This window comes from Oxyura jamaicensis, chromosome 4 (assembly GCF_011077185.1).
Source record: "Oxyura jamaicensis isolate SHBP4307 breed ruddy duck chromosome 4, BPBGC_Ojam_1.0, whole genome shotgun sequence".
In the NCBI taxonomy this organism is placed as follows: Eukaryota; Metazoa; Chordata; class Aves; order Anseriformes; family Anatidae; genus Oxyura; species Oxyura jamaicensis.
The window spans coordinates 30032438-30052477 of NC_048896.1; the positions used below are offsets into that span (position 1 = coordinate 30032438).

Consider the following 20040-nt stretch of genomic DNA (forward strand, 5'->3'; position numbering starts at 1 on the left):
CTTTGTTGCTGTGCTAGTCACCGCCTATGTTTCAGCCTGGATATAACTGATAGCTGATGAAAGTAGCTGATAAGTCTTCCTACTTTGCTTCATGAGAGTGTGATCAATGTGAGAGTGTATTCTGTGATTCTGGATAGAAAAAAAAATCCATTAGAAATTCAAAACAGTAACATGCATTTCTTCACTGAAACCTTCAGTTACAAGCACCTTGAGTTACATTAGCTACTCTCATTTTTAGAATTTATGTGTGGACAAATAAATAAGGCATTATTGTCAGGACTGCTGGACAATATTTCTAAATTAACACCAGAACTGCACCCAGTTCTCCATCTGTCTAAGCCTCAGAAACATTTAAAGGACAATAGGTGAAACCTCATGATGCATCTGTAAAGTGCAATATATAGCTCACCATCCAAGAAAAAGTCTGTGTCTTAAAATCTCTCTGGGTCCTGCCAGTTCAGAGACTCTTGAAGGACTGAACATTGTAACTTAGAAAGAATTATTGGAACTAGATCTCCAAGCGTCTACGATAGAAAAACCTTCAGTAGTTAGGAAAAAAGTTTTAACATCCTTTATGCTCTATTGACTCTTGTTCCCAACATTAACAAGTTCAACCAAAGTTGAGGAACTTGTTCAACATTGCAGTCCCCAGAAGTTTACATTTCAACAAACATAAAATATGAACAAAGGAGACAAACAAAAAGAACAGAGAAAGGAAGGATATGGCTTCAAACAAATGATCCAATATAAGTCAAAATAAAGCTAAAGAAAGAGAGGAAGAATAAATCCTTTAAATGAACAACATTAGCCACAAAGCCCCAAATGAACATGAAAAAATCCCAGAACACCAGGAATTACTCATAGAAGCTCACACCCTCCCCTAGAAATTACAAACTACTGAGTATGCTGAGGCTCTACAGCCTGTGTTTTTCTTAACCATAACCCTAACATTAACTGTAATGCTTGCTATGCTCTGAGTGCACTAACAGACATTGATGGCCCTGAGCAGCCTCACCTGGGATGCTGCCCACACACCCTCTGCCCATGGGGGGGTTAGGGGGGGGGGGAGAGGGCAGGATACCATTTAAGCTCAGATGTGGGCCATTGCTACTTTCTTGTGCTTTGCCGGTAATCTGTTTGTCCTTCTGTCTTTCTGTTCATCTGACTTCATCCCCTGGCTGGACCTTAGGCTTGCATTGCAGGTAGTTCTTTTGCTAGCTTTTTTTTTTTTTTTTTCTTGGGTGGACTATTCTGATTCACGTTGTAGCCTCATTTCCAGTCTTGTCTCCAGCTGCTCTCCACTGAAGTGTCTGGGTGGACCCTCTTTCCAAAACCGTGTTCTGCCTATTGCATTCATATGCTATGGGACTGTTCTCCAGTCAGTGTGGGCAAGGAATTTGCTGAGGTTACTCTTGGCTCCCAGTTTGTCCTCTCTTGTGGAACAGCCCTTCTTGTGCTGCTCCCTGGAAGCACTAAGCATAGCACACCTGGCATGTTGAGAAAGAACACATGGGGTGTGATAGCCTCAAACCTGTTTCTCTAGAGGTTTGAAACAGTGTTTTCAGGGCCTAGAATTTCAGGGTGGAGGGTTGTTTTTGGAAAACAGCTATTGTTCTTACTGTGGTATGGCTGTCAGTGCTTGCAGAAGATCCAGATCTTGAGAAAAGTCAAAGAAAAATTAGTACTGCTTGTACAATTCATACTTTGAGCTAGCAAATAAATAGTATGTGTACCAGAGACTTGGGGTGGGGTTCTGGATGGGGAATGGTGTCCATTTTATAAGAGATTTAGAAGCTTTACATATTTAAATTGGAGCTCTCATTAATGCATAAAATCCCTTCAGAATGAGATTGTCATTCTGTATCCAACTCGACAAAGTACACAGCAAAGAAATTGCAAGGCTGGAAGCAGGGTTTCTGGGATCTCTTTTTGTCAGGTAGGCTGTTGGCCTGAGCAGTGTGGTCAGGCTCTTCAGCACCCTGCTGGAGTGAGCAAGTATGTGAGCTGATGGGAAGCACAAGGCAGGATTTGAAAACAGCTTAAACTGGCAGAATTTCATTAAAATTGAAACAACTCTGGGAAACACTTAAACATTAATGGATAGGCAATTTGAGAATAGAAAAATGTTCAATAAAAATAGCAGTGTTGTTCTCTCCTCCAGTTGGCTCTACTGGTAATTCTTGCATACCATGTAGTAGTAGTTGGTATGGTTCCATGTGATTGTTTTTTGACTTGTGGGTTTTGGTTGCTTTTAGATTCCTTTGTGCAGAAATGTTGTTCGTTATATAGAGGAAAAAAAAACACAAAACAACAACAACAACAAAAAACAAACATTAAAATAGTTTGCAGTCTTAATCAGTCAAGAGTTAAGAAACAGAATTAAGATTGTTGAGGCCATTATAGTTCAATTCCTGTGTACGTTATGAGATAATCTTTAATTACATGATCTCATTCTTTGTTTTCCCACAGGACCCTGCCTCATTCAGAGTGCAGGATGAACAGTGCTTAGAATGAATCAGCACAACACAGTGAAAGAGTCTGTTGTTTGCAGGACTCATCTCAGTTGTTGAGGAAGTTGGAATATGTGTTTTGAATGAGTTGGGATGTCAAGAAAAGAAAGGATGATCTTGTAGCTGAGGCAACCCTGGAGAATGGGTTTCTGTCACTGCCTTTGCCAAAAAGATTCTGTGAGGAAGGTTCTGGGGGAGAAAAGACATAACTTCTCTCAGGTATCTATTAACAGCAAACATGTAATTTTCTTAGAAATCTGAGGGTGTGGCTTCACACGATGTTGATCCAATGGGGAAAAAAAAAAGTTCAGCTCAGTGAATACTGTTCTTCATTCTTGCACTTCAATGAAATTGTAGTGTGCAATATTAAGAATTGCTTTACATGAGAGTTGTGTAAGTGTCTTGTGCTCTCAATACTTCATATTCTGAACTCTTAATATAGCTATTTGATATAAGTATGTTAACAAGGTTACCTGTATACAGAGCTAGTGTTTATTTAACTGTTTCATAGAAAACTAGAAAAAGTGATGAAGAATAATAAGCTTTAGTATATAAGGATATTGAACAGTAGCACAAACCACTTAACATTTTAATTAGATGTTTCCTAATTTGTGATGATAGTCTGTATTTATCTTTGACACTCAGCTGTATATCCTTCTACAGTAGTTGCAAACTGTCTGTGAAGGACTTATTTTCTTTTGCAGTTTTTTTAAATATACTAGTTTATTTTCAGTAGTAAGAGGTTCTTTTTAATTCAGGGCATCAATGAAACTTTGTATCGCTTTCACATATTCAACTTGCATCTAATCTCTTCTCCATACATCTCAGTGTGATCGTCCTTTTCTTTTGACACTTATTTCTACACATCAATTTAGTCAATGCTAAAGTGATGTGGTGAGGATTAATCTTCCCTTACTCTAGAATAAGGTAGAAATAATCCAATTGGACTCTGTTCCTGTGTAACTAGTTTTTACTTCAGAAGAGACTAATCAATAGAGTAAGGTCCAAGCTGTACTCAGAAGTTGGGTTGCAAGTTAGCTTAGATGAAATATTGCTAAAATGTGAATATTTTTCTCTAAATCATAGTATTGTAAGAACAAAAAAAGGGTTTGAAGATGTCAGAGAGAAGAAAAAATGCTATAAACACCAATAATGCAAACAGGGTCTCTACATTGTAGCTGGGGGAATTCTCAGCTCCTCAAGAAATTACTGATTTTTAGTCCTCATGCTTTAAAGTAATTGAACTGAAAATCACTGTGGTGTTTTACAGCGGGGAGAACAATGTGAGATTCCTAAAATTTTACTCTTAGTTTCTAAATGGTTGATTGTGTAGCAAATATTCCCATGTTCTCTTCATCTCTGACATGCTGAAATATAATAGCAGTACATCAGTAGTCTAAAGTTCTTTCTTCGTATGTGAAAGCCTATACAATCTTTGTTCTGCTGTTCAGTTTAATGATATGAATGTTGAAATATTTTCAGAGGGGTTTGGACTTCAGATTTGTTGTTTCTTATGGCAAAACAATAAAGGGAGTGGTAACAAGAAGGGAGATCACTGACTGTTCTGCATGGATTCTAATGTCTTTTTTTCTTTTTGAGTCATAAAAGGTTATCTAGCTTTAAATGATTATTCATTATAGAAGCTAAGTAAAATCATAAGCTCATATTGTATGTTTTTACTTGAATTTTAATTTACAGAAATCAACCCTACTCCAGGATAATAATAAACTGAGCTTTATGAGAATATTTGAGAGTTGATGAGGGTCTGGATGTGGCTGTGAGTGTGGAAGCGTGCATACTGAGCACAGATGGGAATGGGAATGTCACTGCCACTGCAGTGCAGGTACCCTGAGCCATGGAGAAATAAATCCAGCTGAGTCAGAGAGGCTTCCAGCCAGGGGTGCTTTCTCCAAAGCACAGCCATGCTATGTGCTGTGTTGCTCAATGTTAGTTAAAGCAGGATCTCTTTTAAAGCAAGGATATTGGGTCTAGAGAGAAGAGAATGACTTCAGGAAGGACAGTTAAGTCACATAGATTATTCTGGTTTATGCATGACAGAACAAGCAACTTCTAGCCTTGTGATAATTCACTGAATCTTACATTAGAGTCAAACTATGTTCAAAAAAAAAAAAAAAAGATAATGGATAATTTAGGACTTGCCTACCATATATCAGCGTTGGTTATTTAGTAAGAGTAATACCTTAGGGTTATTTTAAGCTGTTAGATCTGCCCGTTTCCTTAAATTTTATTTTGGACAGACTCTGAGAAGTCCTGCTTTGACTTTTCCTATTTCCTGTATCAACTATAGCAATGTGATGTAATTCAGGTGGAGGACAGTATTTCTAAATCTGTCCTGACAATAGAAATGTGTTCAAATAAATGAATGTAAAAATAATACTTAAACTTTTTTGGTGTCACTGTTATACAGAGATGTATAAAAGCAGAGATGGTGATGGATGAGGTGACATCAGCTTTCCCTTAACAGTAATATTAGTAGCAAGCCTGGAGATATAGAAGGTACCGTGCAATTCACTGTCGCCTTTTTGAATGATCAAATCTCTTTGTATGAGAAGGGCTATAAATACTCCTTTTGTTTATTCTGCAGCCCAAGGGCAAATCTATGATAGAAACAAGATTCTGCAGCCACAGAATTATAGAAAACTCAGCATTCTACTGTGCCATTAATAGGAGCTTCTAAGTACTTCTGAGATGACCTAAAAATAAATCAGTGTCCCTCTTATGTTTTATAGACAAATTTATTAGAGGCATGGTGGGAGGGGGAGAGAAGAGAAAAATGTGTATATATAAACAAATCTTCAGGAAACAACTTCTTTTTTACAGAAAGAATATCATGCAAATATGTGGGGAAATATTGCACTTAAGTAAATGGCCAATGTGAAATCAAAATTGATTAACTTGAATATGTTGGTTGTGAGCCAGCCAATGTTGAGGAGTCTCTGTAGTCAAGGTGCTCGTCATTTGTAGTAAAGAAGGATAATTCAGCTCTAAACTCAATCTGAGGCTACTACTGCAAAAAACTCTCTCATTTGCTGTCTCATTTCACTTAAAAAATAAATCAGTGAAATCTGCCTGCAATCAATAGATCTCAATAGCACTCGATATTATCAATAAACAATAGTATATCACTAGGGACAAACCTCAGTTAAAACCTGTAATGTAAATGAAAGATGCAGCTACTTGGACCTCCCTGGGACATGGACTCCAGCACACTTAGGCCAAGCAGACTGGTCACATGCTCTCTTTTGAACTCCTGTTGAAAATTAGATGATATTTTACTTAATTATTTCTCCAGAATCGTTCCTCCTAACTTTAATTCCACTCTTGAGCAAATTGCAGCTATTTTTATCTCATGCTGATGCTATCTTTGTTAAATAGTTAATTTGTTACCCACTACTTTACAAGAAGCTAAAGAATCTTTTCACTTAATTTTGAAATGCTCCATAGCCTCTTTGAAGAGAGGCTCTCCATTCCTTTGGTCAGAAGAATGGTGAGGATTATATGCACCCATTCAAATAATGTATGTATATACATGAGCTTCTATAATGTCATCAGCATTGGTCTTTTACTGGAAATGTCTTGCACCATAGATGCTTGGATTGCTTCTTCTTCATAGGTATAGGAGGCTGATAGTCATTTGGACTACTTAATCCATATCTCTCTTCAATCACATTTTATAACTGAGATCCCAGAATGAATTCTTATTATCCTTTATTTATGAACTTGTAGTCTGTAAAATTGATTTTCATCCAATTACTATTACTTTGGTTCCCAAGGTCATTCACTACTCTAGTATGATAGCACGGTTCCTTTCTGCGTGAATAATTCATTTCCATAACATATCAATAGACCTCAGTGGCATACTTATTTTGTACGTAAGTTTATGAATGAAAGTATTAAATTAGATTTGTCTGAGAACTGTCTAGAAATTTAAAAACTTCTGGTCCAGTGTTTCTTCCTCAGTGTGTGTAAAGATGGTAGATTCACAGTGGCATCATTGAATTGTCCTTTCACTATAAAATTCCAAAAATATTTGCAAATGTTAAATGATCCTTGTTTTTACTTAAACAGGGATGATTTTTATATGCAAAATAACTGAAACAAAATAAAACAGTTTTAAAACTGAAAACAGGTGATAGAAAGCATTGTAGCCTTTTTCTTTACATTCACTGTAGTTTCACCTATACAATGCAGTGTTAAATCTCAGTCTGAGATAGGTAGTGCAAAACAAATGGACAGCAAAAAAATATATTTCATTTAGGAAAATACAAGTCTAGATTTCTTCTTTCTTTGAGAAGAAAAAAATACAGTTCTGTACAACAATATAAAGCAATGCTGACACCTACAGAGAATGTATGTAAATATCAACTTAGAATTTGCATTTCATGATATTTTCCAGAATTATTTGATAAAAGAACAAATGACTTAAAGGAAAATTTTAAAACCTAAGAGAAATAAATTTTTATCTTAGGTCAGATAAGACTTTGAACATAAAGTATATGCTTTTTTAAAAAAAAAAAAATAATTCAGTTTTAGCTATTCAGCTTTCTTCATGCATGTATGTATATACAAATCTTCTAATGAGTCCCCTAGGAAGTAACTTAAGGACAAAATGGGATTTGTTCAGGTGCTTTGTTTAAAGCTGTGGGCAGTGGATGGTATGATCCACTTGATTCAATAGCAGAAATATCAACAGGGAGAAAACTATGTGCAATATGTAGCTGGGGAGGTTGTAGTAACATACACTTCCAATTGCATATATATATTTTTTATTTTTTATTTGTATAAATACAACTGTGGATCCAATAGCCATGAGATAAGCCATCAACACAGTGGACATTAGTATGCAGAACCAGGTTTGCTGCCTCAGGACTGTTTCACCATTTTTTCGATTGCTGTGACACAACAGGATGATATTAATGTTGCTGCATTTTTAACTGCTATGCTCAGCCAAACGGGCCTCTAAAAACTTATGACATCAAGCTGAGTGGTGCAGTTGATATAGCAGAAGGAGGGGATGCCATCCTAAGGGACCTGGACAAGCTAGAAAAGCGGACCAATGTGAACCTAATGAGGTTCAGCAAGTCCAAGTGCAAGGTGCTGCACCTGGGTTGGGGCAATCCCAGACAGGAGTACAGACTGGGAGAAGAATGCATTGAGAGAAGCCCAGCAGAGAAGGACTTGGGGGTTCTAGTAGGCAAAAATCTCGACATGAGCCAGCAATGCACACTTGCATCTCAGAAGGTCAACTACATCCTGGCCTGCATCAAAGGAGGAGTGGACAGCAGGTCAAGGGAGGGGATTGTCCCCCTCTGCTCTGCCCTTGTGAGGCCCCACCTGGACTACTGCATCCAGGTCTGGGACATCCAGCACAAGAAAGATGTTACAGGGACCTGTTACAGGGAGTCTAGAGGAGGGCAACGAAGATGATCAGAGGGCTGGAGCACCTCTTCTACGGAGAAAGAGAGAGCTGGGGATGTTCAGTCTGGAGAAGAGAAGGCTCCAGGGTGACCTTAATGCAGCTTTTCAATATTTAAAGGGGGCTTATAAAAAAGATGGAGAGTGACTTTTTACATGGGCAGATAATGGTAGGACAAGGGGGAATGGTTTTAAACTGAAAGAGGGGAGATTTAGATTAGAGGTTAAGAAGACATTCTTTACAGTGAGGGTGGTGAGGCACTGGAACAGGTTGCCCAGAGAAATTGTGGATGCCTTGTCCCTGGAATTGTTCAGCGCTGAGTTGGATGGAGCCCTGGGCAACCTGATCTAGTGGAAGGTGTCCCTACCCATGGTGGGGGGATGAAAATAATTATCTTTAAGGTCCCTTCCAACCCAAGCCATTCTATGATTCTGTGTAATGATTGGTCACATGTGGAGCAAACCTAAAGAAAAATTAGCTCGACATTGAGGAGAGATTACACAGAGGAGATATAGATCTCTTACTGAGTATTTGTTTACCAATGTACTAGTATGGGTTATGCAAGCTGTGATACCTCAGTGGTGCAGTAAGGTAGACTGTTCCTTACCATCAAAGTATATGATAGATGATTTAAATACACAGGGAAAGTATAATTAACAATGAGCACTCTATACAAGGGAAAAATTATCATGTTTTTTTCAGAGGTAATTCATAGGCTTGACAGTGGGATGTACCTATCTAAAACCAGTGATTTAGCAGTGACAGGAGTGGGAGGCACTAAGCTGTTTTAAAAAAACATTCATCCAACAGTCATGTTATCCATGACCGTCTTGCCCATTCTCTGTATCCATTTTGCCAACATCTAGGAGAATTTCAGCTCTCAATGAAAATTATTTGAGAAAATTCCAAGGAGGTTTCCAGATCTTGAACGGCTTATGATCACTTAATATTTAGTTTTGGTTGTCAGTATGATCTGGACACAACTCAGCTTGTGAGTAAATGGAAACTAGGAAGACAGACTGAATGACTGGAAAGCTTGCCTTTAAATTTACTTATTTATTTTAACTGCAAAGAGCTACAAATCAGAGGGCAATACTATTCAATAAAGGCAAGTCATAATTATTTTGATGCAAAGTGATGAATAAAAAGCCTTCATCTTAGGCTTCTATTGCTTTGGAATCACAAGATTCCATATATTCCATGGAATATATCACAAAATATTCAAAAGTGTCTTTGAAAAGTGGGTATATTTAAAATCCTTGAATATTTCATCTGATAGATAACAGTGCTTCACTAGTCAAATTGACAAGGTTTTCTACTGAAAAAGTGATTATTTGGTCTGGCTGATGTGTATTTTCATTTCTACTGGACAACACTAATATTAAAATTCAGATAAGTTTACCTTTTTATTATTATTATTATTATTTTAGCATTGCTTTGCTAGTTTTAGCAAAATGCAACATGAAAGCATCAGACTTACCCCTTTCATGTATTACAGACTCTAAAAGTGTGCACACTACTGAAGTGTGTAGAAGTTTTATATAAGTTTGTGTATATATGCAAATGTTCCTATACATGTTTATGAATATCAAGTTAAACTTCACTGGAAGAATTGCACCAAGTTCAGAAATACCCTTTCTTCTTTGATATTTGTATGTTTACATTTTCAAGGAAAGCTTTTAATGCATGTACACATTGAGCAAAATCATTGTTCTAAACTCTATTGTTCTGGTGGATATGAGGACAACAGCTACAGCTTAGCTTGCAGTTTTTGAAGACGGTGAGATAAATTTCTTACCACCATCAGGCAAACAAATATAAATTGTCTAATGAAAGTTTTTGCTTGTAAAGATGCCCTACCTGTCTGAAGATAAGTAGGAAAGCTCCCTGAAGTGTAGCCTGCAATTTCACTTTTTCACTTTTTGTAGCACGTAGAAGATGGATGTTGTTTCTCACCTCTCCCTCTTGCCATCAGAGTTCAGACCAACAGCAGCCACACAATCAGCACATTGTTTCAAAGCAACTAAAGGCAATGCATTGTTATGCTTTTATAGCAGCGTTTCAGTAGTTAGTGGGGGGAAAGGGAAGTCCCTAGAGGTATGTTTTGCCCGTGAGCTGGAACCAGCCGATGCCTTGCCAAGAGCCTGCCTGTACTTGCGGCTCCTGGGCCCAGACCCAGCGGGAGTGAAGGCCAGGGGGAGGCGGTGGCTGCTGTCCGGCCGCCTTTGGCTCTCACTAGGGGTCGCAGGATGCCAAAAAATCAGCATCTGCTAGTACGGGCAAGGATGCCAGGCCTCTGCAAATCGCCTTCAGTGCCATCACTTGCAGCCTGAGGGAAATCCTCAAGAAGACATGCAGGTTCCACAAGCTGGGAGCATCCATCTACTGCCCCCTGTCCTGGTGGCTCTGGTGGCTTGATAAAGCTAGTGGTTTTTTTCTTTCTCTCTCTTTTTTTTTTTTTTTTTTTTTTTTTTCTCAGGTAATCCATTAAAAAAAAGCCTAATGTTGTTACAGTTGAGATTATTTTTGTTGCTGAACTAAATCTGGTTCTTATCTGGAGATTTGGCTAGGCACTGTTTGCTATATTATACTCATTAAATGCTTGCTCACTGTTGAAAATGAATAATAAATTTTATTTGTAAGCATTTGTATTTTTTCCACAGTGAGGCCCTTTGGTTGTTCCTGGTGTTTCAACATTTCTCTAGCAAAGTACCTGATTAACGTGATTACATTTGTACTATCTGGAGAGCTATGCAAAAAATGTTGTCTACATCAATAATTTTTCTTTTGAAAGTTCTAGTACTAAAATCAAATGACAGACTGGGGTTCAGAAGAGAGCTTTCTCATTTAGCTTGCTGCTGATTTCTAAACCAAACCTCAGGCATACTTAGGAATAGAAAGATGGAGAAACAAATACTGTTACTGCAGTGATGGTGAGGATGCAAGTTCGAGAGGAATCATAAGATCTAACAATGCAAGATGCTGATGGAGATGAACAAAGTAATCTGTTCATTAAAGTAAAGAGAATTTGGGCAGGAATAGGGAACTCATTACAAGTATATCAAACAGCTTTATTCTGAGTTAAGTGAAACATGCGAATATCAAGAACTGTATTCAATAAATAATTTGACATTTGATGCCAATTGAAACTATCATTTCTTAGAAAGATAAAAATGAATGAAAGGACAGTTGATTTCAAAAGATGTGAGTGCAAAAGTAATGGCTTTCAGCCTACCTACGCACACATACGGAGAGAAGAAAATAGACTTGGGAAGGAGAAGCAGTTGTAGAAGAACTCTTCACAAACTGAAGACAATTGGAAACAGAAGTCATGACCTATCACTTCAGTAAAGTTAACTCTTAAAACAGGAAGATTTGAGACTCTTATCACTATTAGGATTTTGTGTAACTTCTGCAAAATTCGAAGGTTTATGCTACAGAGTTTTCTAGTATTTTTAACAAATAAAATGCAGATTAACACATAGTTTAAAAAAAAAAAAAGGTCTTATGTTGTGACAGCTCTGTGTAGTCATGAGCACAACCATACACCTTGGTTCTTTTGCTCCATGCTTGGAGATTCTGAGGAGTGCAGATATATGATGCTTTTTTTAAGTCCATATTCATACAGTAAAGGCTTCAATTCCTATTCTGAAAAGGGCACCTCTGCCAGCACATAGGAAACCCAAACCTAGATGCCTAGCATGTATAGTAAATCTGACTCTTCAGATTGGTAGCACATGCATAAAGCAAAAATATGCACTGCTTTTGCGGTGAGACTAGACACTGTATCATGTGCAACATAGAACTGTGGTGATATAAAAGATGCCTGGGACCTCTCTCACCCTTAACTTTACTCTGTGAATACATGTTTTCAGTTTGGCTTCTTGGAAGAATGAAACATTTATGTAAATGGTGGTTCCATGTTCTGTTTTAATTTTGGAAGTGTTTTGTTCTCAGACTTTGTGCTGGGTACTTTATATTGCATGTATGCATGCACACAGTTGACAATAGTTGTCTACAGTCAGTTTTGTGACATCTCGAGTATTACAGTTTGTGTAGCTTTGAGGAGGGGGTAAAATGAGTTGTATGGACCTAAGTCTGTAACTGTTCTGAAGGAAAATTCTACTGAAATGGCTGCAAGCTGAGTTAATGCATATTTATATTCTGTATATATGTGTAATTACTGTAAAATATGCATTATTGGTTGGGGGTTGCACAAAACTATCACCTCAGTGAGTGAAAGAGCATCAATCTTGAAAATAAAATATAATCTCTGAATGCTTCAGACAAAGGATATTAATTATTGCTTCATGGTGCATCAGTGCTGTCTTTTTAAAAAGGTTATGCTGCATAGTGTAGGAAAATGGTCTATTGTAGCAAAGGGCAATTGATAATAAGCACAATACAAATAATTTTGGAGAGAAACAGGTAATATGAATGCAAGGAAATTAGTTTTCTTCATGATCTCTTACTACAGAAGATTAAAAAAAGATACTGTCTAAGCTACCTAAGGTATATGCGTTTTTTTCTGGACTGCTGCACTGTAAAATTCAATAACACCTTTGTTAATGAAATGCTGTTGAAAGGGGTAAAAGTTCTCTGCCATGTTGAGAAGTTATGTAAATGTTATTGCAAGTAAAACAAAGCTGGTAACTATAGGACAACATTGCTGTCATTGATAATGTTTGTATTGTGGTTTCTTGATCTTTTCTGTAAGACAATTGCCATTCTTCCTTTTGGGAGTTGGTGGTACGTCTTATTTGCTTTTGGTGATCCCAAATGAGAAGAATACATTGTGTCTACGTAGAAAACCTAATTAACCCATGGTTTCTAGATTTGCTTTTATTCCTCATCTTCTGTCTTATTGTTATGTGTTTTCTGCAGGAAGTTTGAAGGACATTATCATACATGATAAATTGCAACGTAAACTAAAACAGAGGTTTTAATTTGAGCAGTGTATTGCTCAAAACAATGAACCCTGTTCTGTAAGTGTTGAGCTTCATCTTCTAGGAATCAATGGAAGATCAAAATGCCCGGCAGTCACTCAAGATCAGGCTCATCAGAGGCTTTCTTCTGTCAAAAATCATCCAGTGACTCCCAGCAATGTGACAGTATGCTGAATACTGGAGGGTAAGATTAACCCGATGCACCTAGTCAGTCTGGGAACAACAAAAGCCACTTCACAGTCTAGCAACAGCAGTTGTTCATAGTTGCAGGGTGGACAGAATTTAATTCTTCTTGTTATGGTTATTCTAGAAAAAAGTGAACATAGTGCTTTTTCATCCAATCAGTTGACCACAATTTTCCACTGCTAGAGTGCCACCTGAAGTTGTGTTTAAATAATAATTATAATAAAAATCTAAGTAATGTCAAAATCATCACTTGTATTACTGCTACTTTGTATGTGAGGGTTTCAGAGGTGTCTTTTATTGGAAAAGACTGGGAATCTGGACTATCTATCAAAAAAACTAGCTTTCAGTTTCACTGGTACTGAAAATATTTGGGTCTTTCTGCTTGATGACAAATACAAGCTGCATTAAACATATTTTAAAAATTTACAGACATAAATTGGACCAAATCTGAAGCTGGCTTTCCTTGTTGTTGTTGTTAAGATTTCAGTGACTACTTTGTAATTTTTTTTATACTCTGGATAAATTATTTGAATGTGACATAAAATGCATATGTAAAACAATTAAATAACGGTACAATGATTGTTCAGTTCAACTTTAATCAAAAGGCTGTTTTCACATTCATAAGTCTCAGTAATAATGTATTTTAAATTAAGGAAGTGCTTACTAGTACCTGAAGTAGAATTATAACTTAAAACATTACAATGCTCAAAATGTTCAGCGATAAAATTGGAAACTGCAAAATATTTCAAAAGAATCACAGTAAGGTTTATGATAGAACAGGAGTAGTAATATTATTTTTGTATTTTTTGTACTTGTATCATCATTCCCAAAGAAACTGTTCACCAGCAATCACTGTTTAGGAAGATCACTGATAAGTAATCCTGTTCAGCTCATATGCAAGTAAAAAGTAAGTTTGCTGTAGACTTTGACAAGGAGCAAAGCTGAGAATCGAATTGAGTGCTTTGCCAATTTGTAAAATTAAACTAAAATTTCAAAACAGTTCCTTAACTGTATTGCTTGCTAGATAATAAAGTAAACCAGACAAAATCAAGTTGGCAGGCATTTAGATGTCAGTTCTTCATCTGACAGTCTCTGTCTGCATTCTGAAGAATTGCAAGCTAAGCTCTGCTAAGCTCAGGGCTCATAGGCTGTGTTTTTTAATTAAGAGGAGGGCAGGATGCCTCCTCATACTTGGAATGCAGCTGGTTTCAGAGAAGCGAGTATTTAATATGACCTCCTATACTGAGCCTTCTAACTTTGAACATTGCTTTAACAATTAAGCTCTTCTGGCCCTATGTTTAAATAGCTGTCCACAGCTACTGCAAATTGATTTATTGCCTGATGGGGATCAGGGATGCTGAGCAAACACAGAACAGTTTCTAATTTAAGTATTGCACCACTGGTTTTGTTGTTGTTGCTTGATCACTTGTTTTAACATCAGCATGTGTTCTCAATGTAGTTTTATATGCTCTTCTTTTGCAGTTCTTAAAGTATTAAAAATGGAGATGGCATAACACACAGCTATAAGCAGAATGTGGTAGGGTAATTATTATTCAAGTTTGCTGATGCTGTCTGTAAATAGATACTGTTTAAGTTGTTTACATAACTTTGTTTAATTGTGAAGATTGGGTATAATATTTTCCATGTGGGTATCCATGTGGGTAGGCTGATTTGTAGTTTTGATTTCTTGTTCTTTAACATTTCTTTTAAATATTATCTTAAATTACCCAGGTATTTGAAAATGGAGCTCCATTTGAAAATGGAATATATGGGTTTGCTCCTAATTAAAAGTTGTAGCAGTATTTTTGGAAGGTCTTCAGTACGCTCAGCCTGTAGGAAATGTACTTAAATCCTGAGCAGACAGAAAAGAGGAAAATGTCAGCCCCTAGGTCAAGGGATGTATCTTTTTTGTTTTTAAGACTACAGACTTATATGCCACCACAGTCAGCCTTAAATGCAGCTTCAGCAACTATCTTATGTGGGTATCTCATCTGCAATGACATTTTACGTGATCGTTTTGAGCTGTGCCTTGCTTGGATCTGGAACTGAGAAGATGAGATGCTTTCACATGCTCAATGCTCCATGATGTAGCTATGGGATGAAGAGGGGCAGGCTGTCTGATTTGAGTAGGCAAGTACTGATCTTGCAGCATGGTAAAGCTGATATCACACTTCTTTCTTTCTAAACCTTTTTTCACTGGGAAGCGATTAGGAGAAATCAGCAGTGGGAATGGTGGGTGTATTTTGGGACAAGGAAATTGTTTGCATAAGGCAGTGGGCCTGAGATGTTAAGACTAAAAAGAAAGAAGGAAGGTTTCAGGCAACCAAAACTGCTTGAACAGAGATGTAAGGCTATACCCTTGGCCAAGCACAAGGCTAAGTCTGTAATTGGGTTATAGAGTCAAAGAGCAAGACCAACTTTTTGGTACACACCCAGAGCACAGAATATAAAAGGAAGATGAGTGTTGACATAAGTGGAAGTTAAATCATGTGAAAAAGCCTAAGAAAAGGAGCAACTAGACAATGGGAGTGAAAACAAACAAAAATTGCACAGCTAAATGTGAATCTGAGAGTGAGGAGCCCCAGAATAAGATTAAAGAAAAGTACAGCTAGGACAGCTGGAACAGTGATGAGAATCAGACACTACCATTAACTAGATAAGAAAAACAAAACTGGGATGAAGAGCCAAGAGTGAGGAGAGAATGAGTGCAGGTTAGGAATAACAAACGAAGATAAGGAAAAACAGGAACACAGGGAACAAACAGATGGGAGTGTGCTATTAAAAAAAAGAAAAAAAAAAAAAGCCCTCTCCTGGAGCTTGGAAGAAACCTCAAGGGTTGCTGTCGCTCTTCTGTCAGTAATACCTGTGAAATCCAGTGCTGGAGAGACTTGCACTGCTTCAAATACTAGGCCAAACACGGGACTGTGCTAATGGATACTTCATGGAGGAGCAGAAAATTCAAAGCAGTGGATTAATTATGTGGGTGCCATTACCGATTTGGCTGTTGCTAGCAGGGGACTGGTCACATTTGTCCTAGAAACCGAAGGGATTACAAGAACACAAGGAATTATGGGAAGAGAAACTGTGTCAAAAGTCTTAAGAGAGCTAAATGACCTGAAGACTTCTGTACTAGCCCTTGCCTTTGCCACAGAGCTCCTTGATAACGCTGTATTAAAACTTTTGTATTACACTATGTACTAATTATTTGCATCTTGTTTTTGGATGTGTGAAAACTCCAGAGTTTGATCAGAAGCAGCTCTGGATACTTGGTGAGTAAGATTGCTGCAGCTGAAGCCAGTGGAAACTGGGCCTTGAAGTAAGTGTTTTCTATTTGCCAAGTCCTGACAGGTCTACAAGGTATCAAGCCAGACAATCTATAACTGTCTCAAGTGTAATATTCATATCCCCTCATCTGAGGGGTGTATTATGAAACTAAACTAATTAATATTTCCAAAGCATGTGAATAGCAACAAGATCCATAGAAGCCCACGAGGAAATTAATAGCTCTATGCAGAGTAAGATCTGAATGTGTGTGTAGTGAATAAAGCACGCGCCAAAGTAAACACAAAACATGATTTTGAAGGGCTTCTTGTAAATTAAACGTAGAGACCTGTAGGGGGAAAACAAAAAGTATGTGGACATACAACAAACAGCTGTTTCATAATACGTGAATAGATGTGTGAGAGAATGGAGAAACAAAGCCTCACAGGTGAGCTCATTGCTGTTAAGATAATGACTGCTTGATTTTTAACCTCAAAAGTTTCACTATAATTTATATTGTTTATTTGGTATGTATCTGTGTTATATATGCCTGATTATCTATTACTGTGGAGAGGCTATTTGCCACAATGCACTTCCAGCTTCAGTACTTCCCTTATGAGTAACAATTTGGAGAACTGTGAATGCCTTAAACATAGCTTCAACTGTTTTGGAAGTGCCCGAGGTACCTAAGGGACTAGGAATAGGGTTAACAGGAGTTAAAAGTGGGAACCTAACCAACTCCCTCTGAATTTCACTGTGTTAGACTCCTGAGAAATCCTGAGAGTCCTGAGGAGCTGACCAGTACTGGTCTCGAGTCTTCAAAGACTTCAGCATGTGCTTCATTTGGTGCTTGTGAATAAGTCCATTGTGTCCACCCACCTAAAACTGCATGAGATTGAGGCCTAAGCAGGAGACAGATAGCCAAAGAATGAGGAGGAGGTGCGAGCAACAGTTTCAGATTTTTTTTTTTTTTTTTTAGTTCTGTGATTGTCTGTCTTTCTTGCAAACTTGTCCTTTTTAAGAAAGTTCTTCTTTTTGTGTGTGTGTGGGAGGAGCAGAAAAGCCTTTAGTTGACTGGATTAAAAATAAATAAAACATTACCGCCACTTTTCATGCAGTTGTGTTTACCATTGCTTGTGTCCCTGTAAAATATGTCCAAACCAAAAAATTTAAAGAAAAAGGCAAAATGCTTGGAGTTTTTGTTGTCCTGTTGTTGTGTTCCTTTGGTTGGTTTCCTTCCAGCTCAAGCATTCTGTCTTTTTGGCTATGTGTTCGTTTCTTTGGAAACGGCTGTAGGATGGATTTTTGATTGACTGTGTTGTCAGATGGATTATCAGAGTTGTGTGTCTAGAATGGTAGACATGAATGTGTGATAAGAAAATATATTTTGTACTTAAAATGTTTCAAAATTTTGCATCATAAAAAAAGCTAGATTGAATATTTAACAGGTCAGTTAGGGAAAAAGTTTGTTTTTTAAAGACGTCAGCCAGCTTAGCTACTAGGAAAAATTTATTTTAATATGAGGAAAGATTTTTACTAACGTGACTGATGGGAATATTAATACCTAAGCAATGTAGGATAGCTTCTGCAGAGCTGCAACGCTTATTTTAAAGAGTAATTTTAATGTGTAGCTGCTCTGGATTATGAGCAGAAAACAGCTTTTACCCTGACCTATACTCGCATCTATTTGTTACAGCACTTACGTGCACAGATTTCTGCGTGACTCCCATCTAGTGCTTCTGAGTTTGTTTCCTGCCTGAGTCAGGGCTCTACAAGGCCAGCTGTCCTCTAGCCTGCTGGCGGTTGGTGCTGCTCTGCTGGTGCTGTTGAGGTCGGGGGCAGATTGCTGGGGGTGACGTCAGTGCGTACCTTGCTGCGAGAGCTAATCCCCCGCTGGGGAGAGAGAGAGAGTAATAATCTCCTCGCTGGGGAGATTGGCGTGTTCAGGATCGCACGTTGTACATTCTTCTTCCATGTCTGCAAAACAATTGTCAAAGTCAGTGTTTCTGAAGCTCTATTGACTAACATAGATGCTTGCTCGACTGAGGTTGTTTCTATTTTTGTGTTGAGGTGCATAGGCATGGGAAAGAAAACTGACTTTTTACAAGTGTGTGTATCAAACAAGACTGACAGACCAGCAAAATTAGGTTAGGGGGAGGTCCAATAAGTGAAATGAGCAAGTAATCAAAGATGCTGTAAGACAAAATATCCCATTTGTGGATATCCAAAATAACACAAGCTACATTTCTGCTCGGATCAAGCTGACTTCTGTAGCAAAATACAGCCCCCTGAACCATGGCTCAAAACGAGTGAAGGCAGACATCAGCCCAGCCAGTGCTCAGATGGGATGACACAAGGGTCTCCAATAGCTTCCTTGGACTTAGCATCAAGTGTTTGGCGTCACTGGTCAGGGAAATTACATTGAGGAAGAGGGGAAAGAAAAAGGCCACAAGTTTCCCAGGCTTCTCTGTGATGTGGTATGTGGTGGTTTACGCGGGCCTTGTGACATACAGCAAACTGAATGGCTGGGACAGAGACTGTTATTCATTACAGAGGGCTGCAGCCACACTTTCAGAGGCAACCACTCATTCTTTGGCTTTCAACTCCAAAGTGAGCAATATGATGGAGCTGGGAATAACACGGACACAACCAAGATGCTGAAAACGTAAGGAAGCACAGCGTGTGGATGCCTTATAGACATTGACCTTACTTGATGCTAGACTCTTTAATATGCTCTGCTATTAAGCTGTCATTAGCTCTGTCTTAACTGACCTTTCCAGTTCTAATGGCACGAACTGCTGAGTACCCATCTAGAGCAGCACCCAACCATTCATCTGCAGGAGGACAGAGGCAGAAGAGGGCCTCAGGGAGGGAGGACGGTATGCTTTTTGTCTCGCTTTTCCCCTTTGCCTCTATTATTTTTTTTTTCTCCTTAGCAGCCCTTGCTATAACAGCGACAGCAAGCTGTGCCTGCCCGGAGTTTGCGTAACTGCCTTTCCTGGTGCCCCGGCCCCCCCGCCGCGGCACCTGGGGCTACCCGAGGCCGCCGAGGGAAGGCGGGAGGGGAGGGGGGGGGGGCTTGGGGCGGCTGTGTCCTAAGGCGACGGTGAGGGGCGCGCAGCCCCGGCAAAGCCGCCGGCGTTTTCCGCAGCCGCGGAGCCCCCGCCGGGGCTGGCAGCGCTCCTGGCACGGCCGGGGGAAGAAGGGACCGGCTCCGGATTTCCAGCTCTGCGACCGGGGGAAGGCGACCGGGAAGTGGTGCGGGGAGAGCCAGCCTGTGCGGGGCTCGGATGCGAGGGCGAGCCGCAGCCGCTTCTTCGCGGCAGCCCTTTCAAAGGTCCGTGTTAAATGTGACACCCCGGCGAAATGGGAGCAGCAGAAACTCCCCGCTACCCGCCCCTAGCCCCCCCCCCTCCCCCCCCTCCCCCCCCCCCCCCCCCGCCCTTTTCCATGGAAACTCGTAAAAAGGAGGAGGAGGAGAGTTTGCTACGGAAAAGTCTCACCTTGGTCTGAAACAGTTTCAGGCGTTTCTGCAGGATCGGAGCTGCCCGGCTCGGGGGAGGGGAGGAGGCAGGCAGGCAGGCAGGGAGCTACCTATCTTTCTCTCTCTCTCTCTCTCTTTTTTTTTTTTTTTTTTCTCTCCCCGCTCGCTCTGATTTTTTATTCCAGCAGCACGTCTCTCCACCCCTCCTCCCCGCCC

General features: G+C 39.1%; 2 long non-coding RNA genes across 2 annotated transcripts; one reads left to right on the forward strand and one right to left on the reverse strand.

Annotated features, from left to right (window-relative positions):
• The first annotated feature begins 1080 nt into the window (after positions 1–1080).
• LOC118166411 lies at positions 1081–2814 on the forward strand. The gene is made up of 2 exons (XR_004750485.1): positions 1081–1202; positions 2470–2814. It is a non-coding gene; the product is annotated as an uncharacterized LOC118166411 (long non-coding RNA).
• An 8648-nt stretch (positions 2815–11462) lies between these two features.
• LOC118166410 lies at positions 11463–19969 on the reverse strand. The gene is made up of 3 exons (XR_004750484.1): positions 19844–19969; positions 18044–18317; positions 11463–16112 (listed from the first exon to the last, which is right to left on the reverse strand). It is a non-coding gene; the product is annotated as an uncharacterized LOC118166410 (long non-coding RNA).
• Positions 19970–20040: the final 71 nt, after the last annotated feature.